The sequence below is a fragment of the Grampus griseus genome, assembly GCF_964374135.1.
Source record: "Grampus griseus genome assembly, chromosome: X".
Classification (NCBI taxonomy): Eukaryota; Metazoa; Chordata; class Mammalia; order Artiodactyla; family Delphinidae; genus Grampus; species Grampus griseus.
In genome coordinates this window covers 52,985,312-52,992,319 of record NC_138999.1, presented here as the reverse complement: position 1 = coordinate 52,992,319, position 7,008 = coordinate 52,985,312, and positions in this window count along the sequence as shown.

Here is a 7,008-nt window from a genome sequence, read left to right as displayed (position 1 = left end):
ATTTGACCCCACCTCTGTGTGTAGGTCACCTGAGGGCATCTGTTCTTCATTCAGACTGGACAGGGGTAAAGTAGTAGCTGGTTAGGTGGCTCTGGCTCACTCAGGCTGGGGGGAGGAAGGGTTATATAATGCGGGGTTATATAATGCGGGGCAGGCCTTTGGCAGCAGAGGCCGGTGTGACGTTGCAGCAGCCTGAGGCGTGCCATTTGTTCTCCCGGTGAAGTTTTCCTTGGATTACAGGACCCTGGCAGTGGCAGGCTGTGCGTGCTCCTGGGAGGAGCATGCTCCTGCTTGCACACAGGCTTCTTGGTGGCTGCAGCAGCAATCTTATCATTTCATGCCCGTCTTGGTGTCTGCGCTGATAGTCACGGATCACGTCCAACTCTGGAGCTCGTTTAGGCAGTGCTCTGAATCCCCTCTCCTCCTGCACCCCAAAACAATGGTCTCTTGCCTCTTAGGCAGTTCCAGACCTTTTCCTGGGCTTCCTCCCTGTTAGCTGTGGTGCACTAGCCCCTTTCAGGCTGTCTTCACACAGCCAAACCCAGTCCTCTCCCTGGGATCTGAACTTCAAAGCTGGAGCCTCAGCTCCCTTCTCCCACCCGTTCCAGTGGGTAAGCAGACAAGCCTCTCAGGCTTCTGAGTGCTGGTTGGCACTGATACTCTGTGCGGGAATCTCTCCGCTTTGCCCTCTGCATCCTTACTGCTGCATTCTCTTCTATGGCTCCGAAGCTTCCCACCCCCCCCCATCTTTGCCAGTGAAGGGGCTTCCTAGTGTGGGGAAAGATTTCCTCCTTCACAGCTCCATCCCTGTGGTGCAGGTTCTGTCCCTATGCTTTTGTCTCTGTTTTTTCTTTTGCCGTACCCTGGTACATGGGGAGTTTCTTGCCTTTTGGGAAGTCTGAGGTCTTCTGCCAGCGTTCAGTAAGTATTCTGTAGGAGTTGTTCCGCATATAGATGTATTTCTGATGTATTTGTAGGGGGAAGGTGATCTCCAAGTCTTACTCCTTCACCATCTTGAAGGTCTACCTTCCTTACTGATCTTAATCATTTCTAGTTTTTGACTTAAAGTGAGAGACATGCTTCTCTTCCTTTTACTTGAACAGTAGAAGCCATTGTAGTGTTGTTAATTGGCCTATTTTCAATACTGTGGTGTCTCAGGGAATAGGGAGGCCCCAAGGAGAGGGAGAGAGAAGGGGAATGGCTGTTGGTGGAGTAGTGAGAACACAGACAACATTTATTGATTGAGTTCCCTGTCTTGTATGCACATGGTTAATGTCATCCCCAAACAATTATAATAGAAGCATCAAAGATCACTGATTACACATCACCATAACAAATATAATAATAAGGAAAGGTTTGAAACATTCTGAGAATTAGCAAAATTTGGCACAGAGACATGAAATGAGCAAATCCTTTTGGAAAATGGCACAGATAGAATTGTTAGACACAGGTTTGCCACAAACCTTCAATTTGTATAAAACTAAATATCTGCAGAGAGCAATGAAACACATTAAAACAAGGTATGCCTGGACCTATTAATTTATCCCCCTTTTCTTCTATTTCCCTTCCTTATTATATGCAAGCATTCTAATGTGACTAATGTTATATTTGAATATGTCTTTTTTTAAAACATCTTTTTCGGAGTATAATTGCTTTAAAATGGTGTGTTAGTTTCTGCTTTATAACAAAGTGAATGAGTTATACACACACATATGTTCCCATATCTTTTACCTCTTGCATCTCCCTCCTTCCCACCCTCCCTATGCTACCCCTCTAGGTGGTCACAAAGCACCGAGCTGATCTCCCTGTGCTATCCAGCTGCTTCCCAGTAGCTATCTATTTTGCGTTTGGTAGTGTATATATGTCCATGCCACTCTCTCACATTGTCCCAGCTTACCATTCCCCCTCCCTGTATCCTCAGGTCCATTCTCTAGTAGGTCTGTGTCTTTATTCCCGTCTTGCCCCTAGGTTCTTCATGACCTTATTTTTTCTTAATTCCATATATGTGTGTTAGCATACGGTATTTATTTTTCTCTTTCTGACTTACTTCCCTCTATATGACAGACTCTAGTTCCATCCACCTCACTACAAATAATTCAATTTCATTTCTTTTTACAGTTGAGTAATATTCCATTGTATATATGTGCCATATTTTCTTCATCCATTTATCTGTTGATGGACAATTAGATTGCTTCCATGTCCTGGCTATTGTAAATAGAGCTGCAATGAACATTTTGGTACATGACTCTTTTTGAATTATGGTTTTCTCAGGGTATATGCCAAGTAGTGGGATTGCTCGGTCATATAGTAGTTCTATTTTTAGTTTTTAAGGAACCTCCATACTGTTCTCCATAGTGGCTGTATCAATTTACATTCCCACCAACAGTGCAGGAGGGTGCCCTTTTCTCCACACCCTCTCCAATGTTTATTGTTTGTAGATTTTTGATGATGGCCATTCTGACCGGTGTGAGATGATATCTCATTGTAGTTTTGAATTGCATTTCTCTAATGATTAATGATGTTGATCATTCTTTCATGTGTTTGTTGGCAGTCTGTATATCTTCTTTGGAGAAATGTCTATTTAGGTCTTCTGCCCATTTTTGGATTGGGTTGTTTGTTTTTTTGTTATTGAGCTTCATGAGCTGCTTGTAAATTTTGGAGATTAATCCTTTGTCAGTTGCTTCATTTGCAAATATTATCTCCCATTCTGAGGGTTGTCTTTTGGTGTTGTTTATGGTTTCCTTTGCTGTGCAAAAGCTTTTAAGATTCATTAGGTCCCATTTGTTTATTTTTGTTTTTATTTCCATTTCTCTAGGAGATGGGTGTAAAAGGATCTTACTGTGATTTATGTCATAGAGTGTTCTGCCTATGTTTTCCTCTAAGACTTTGATACTGTCTGGCCTTACATTTAGGCCTTTAATCCATTTTGAGTTTATTTTTGTGTATGTTGTTAAGGAGTGTTCTAATTTCATTCTTTTACATGTAGCTGTCCTGTTTTCCCAGCACCACTTATTTAAGAGGCTGTCTTTTCTCCAGTGTATATTCTTGCCTCCTTTATCAAAGATAAGGTGACCGTAAATGCGTGGGTTTATTGCTGGGTATTCTATCCTGTTCCATTGATCTATATTATTATTTTTGTGCCAGAACCATACTGGCTTGATTGCTGTAGCTTTGTAGTATAGTCTTAAGTCAGGGAGCCTGATTCCTCCAGCTCCATGTTTCTTTCTCAAGATTGATTTGGCTATTCAGGTTATTTTGTTTTTCCATACAAATTGTGAACATTTTTGTTCTAGTTCTGTGAAAAATGCCAGTGTTAGTTTGATAGAAAGCTACAGGCCAATATCACTGATGAACATAGATGCAGAAATCCTCAACAAGATACTAGCAAACAGAATCCAACAGCACATTAAAAGGATCATACAACATGATCAAGTGGGATTTATCCCAGGAATGCAAGCATTCTTCAATATACGCAAATCAATCAATGTGATACACCATATTAACAAATTGAAGGAGAAAAACCACATGATCATCTCAATAGTTGCAGAGAAATCTTTCAACAAAATTCAACAAACATTTATGTTAAAATACCCTCCAGAAAGTAGGCATAGAGGGAACTTTCCTCAACATAATAAAGGCCATATATGACAAACCCACAGCCAACATCATCCTCAATGGTGAAAAACTGAAACCATTTCCACTAAGATCAGGAAAAAGAAATGGTTGCCCACTGTCACTACTCTTATTCAACATAGTTTTGGAAGTTTGGGAAAGGAGTAAAACTGTCACTGTTTGAAGATGACATTATACTATATATACAGAATCCTAAAGTTGCTACCAGAAATCTACTAGAGCTAATTAATGAATTTGGTATAATAGCAGGATACAAAATTAAGGCATAGAAATTTCTTGCATTCCTATACACTAATGATGAAAAATCTGAAAGTGAAATTAAGAAAACACTCCCATTTACCATTGCAACTAAAAGAATAACGTATCTAGGAATAAACCTACCTAAGGAGACAAAAGATCTGTGTGCAGAAAATTATGAGACACTGATGAAAGAAATTAAAGATGGTACAAATAGATGGAGAGATACACCATGTTCTTGGATTGGCAGAATCAACATTGTAAAAATGACTATACTACACAAAGCAATCTACAGATTCAATGAATATGTCCTTTAAAACATGATGGCTGTTTCATATGCATGAATTTTTAATTTATGTAACTAGTGATATCTGCAGTATATCATTCTGTTTCTTACTTTTTCACTAAATTATGCATTTCTTGGATCTATTCATGTTGCTATGTGTACCTCCAATTCATTGGTTCTAATACTTGCTTAATGCTCCACCACATCTGACCTATCTATTCTGCCAGTGATGGAAATGTTCATTCTTGTATATATCCTCTTTAGAACCTGTATGAAAATTTCTTTGGGCTCATTTTCAAGAATAGAATTCCTCTGTCATAGAGTGTACTTTTTTATGTGTATTTTGCTTATGTAGTACCAGATTGCCCTCCTAAATAGTCTCAATCTCTCTATACCCCCTCGCCCCCTGCCAGTTGTAGTAGATGAGGGTTCTTTTATCCCCACATCCCTATCAACACTTGGCATTTTCTAGTCTTCCAGTTTTTGCCAGTCTTACAGCCTTAAAGCAATATCTTTTGGTTTTAATTTTCGTTTATATGATTCCAGTGTTTTGAGTGTCTCTTCATGGTTGTATGCTTATTGGATTTCCTATTCTGTAACTTGCCTTTTTATGTTTTGCCTCTTTTTCTATTACAGCCTCTGTCTTTTTCTCTTTGAATTACAGTAGTCCTTTATATTGTCTAGATAATAATCTCTTGTTTGGTTTTTCATTTTATTTTATTTTTTTATACACCAGGTCCTTATTAGTCATCAATATTATACACATCAGTGTATACGTGTCAGTCCAAATAGACCAATTCATCACAACACCACTCCCACCCCTCTGCTGCTTTCCCCCCTTGGTGTCCATACATTTGTTCTCTACATCTGTGTCTCAATTTCTGCCCTGCAAACCGGTTCATCTGTACCAGTTTTATAGGTTCCACATATATGCGTTAATATATGATATTTGTTTTTCCCTTTCTGACTTACTTCACTCTGAATGACAGTCACTAGATCCATCCATGTCTCAACAAATGACCGAATTTCATTCCTTTTTATGGCTGAGTAATATTCCATTGTATATACATACCACATCTTCTTTATCCATTCCTCTGTCGATAGGCATTTAGGTTGCTTCCATGATCTGGCTACTGTAAATAGTGCTGCAATGAACATTGGGATGCATGTGTCTTTTTGAATTATAGTTTTATCTGGGTATATGCCCAGTAGTGGGATTGCTCAATCATATGGTAATTCTATTTTTAGTTTTTTAAGGAACCTCCATACTGTTCTGCATAGTGGCTGTATCAATTTACATTCCCCCCAACAGTGCAAGAGGGTTCCCTTTTCTCCACACCCTCTCCAGCATTTATTGTTTGTAGATTTTCTGATAATGCCCATTCTAACTGTTGTGAGGTGATACCTCATTGTAGTTTCGATTTGCATTTCTATAATAATTAGTGATGTTGAGCAGCTTTCCATGTGCTTCTTGGCCACCTGTATGTCTTCTTTGGAGAAATGTCTATTTAGGTCTTCTGCCCATTTTTGGACTGGGTTGTTTGTTTTCTAAATATCGAGCTGCATGAGCTGTTTATATATTTTGGAGACTAATCCTTTGTTGATTCATTTGCAAATATTTTCTCCCATTCTGAGGGTTGTATTTTAATCTTGTTTTTGGTTTCCTTTGCTGTGCAAAAACTTTGAAGTTTCATTAGGTCCCATTTGTTTATTTTTGTTTTTATTTCCATTACTCTAGGAGGTGGATCAAAAAAGATACTGCAGTGATTTTTGCCAGAGTGTTCTGCCTATGTTTTCCTGTAAGAGTTTTATATTGTCCGGTCTTACATTTAGGTCTCAAATGCATTTTGAGTTTATTTTTGTGTATGGTGTTAGGGAGTGTTCTAATTTCATTCTTTTACATGTAGCTGTCCAGTTTTCCCAGCAACACTTATTGAAGAGACTGTCTTTTCACCATTGTATATCTTTGCCTCCTTTGTCATAGATTAGTTGACCATAGGTGCATGGGTTTATGTCTGGGTTTCTGTCTTGTTCCATTGATCTATGTTTCTGGTTTTATGCCAGTACCATATTGTCTTGATTACTGTAGCTTTGTGGTATAGTCTGAAGTCACTGAGTCTGATTCCTCCAGCTCCGTTTTTTTTCCCTCAAGACAGCTTTGGCTATTCGGGGTCTTTTTTGTCTCCATCCAAATTTTAAGATTATTTTGTTCTAGTTCCTTAAAATATGCCACTGGTAATTTGATAGGGATTGAATTAATTCTGTAGATTGCTTTGGGTAGTATAGTCATTTTCACAGTATTGATTCTTCCAATCCAAGAACATGGTATATCTCTCCATCTGTTGGTTTCATCTTTAATTTCTTTCATAAGTGTCATAGTTTTCTGCATACTGGTCTTTGTCTCCCTAGGTAGGTTTATTCCTAGGTATTTTATTCTTTTTGTTGCAGTGGTAAATGGGAGTGTTTCCTTAATTTCTCTTTCAGATTTGTCATCATTAGTGTATAGCAATGCCAGAGATTTCTGTGCATTAATTTTGTATCCTGCAACTTTACCAAATTCATTGATTAACAATAGTAGTTTTCTGGTGGCAACTTTAGGATTTTCTCTGTATAATATCATGTCATCTGCAAACAGTGACAGTTTTACTACTTCTTTTCCAATTTGTATTCCTTTTATTTCTTTTTCTTCTCTGATTGCTTGGCTAGGACTTCCAAAATCATGTTCAATATTAGTGCTGAGAGTGGACATCCTTGTCTTCCTGATCTTAGAGGAAATGCTTTCAGTTTTTCACCATTGAGAATGATGTTTGCTGTGGGTTTGTCATATATGGCCTTTATTATATTGAGGTAAG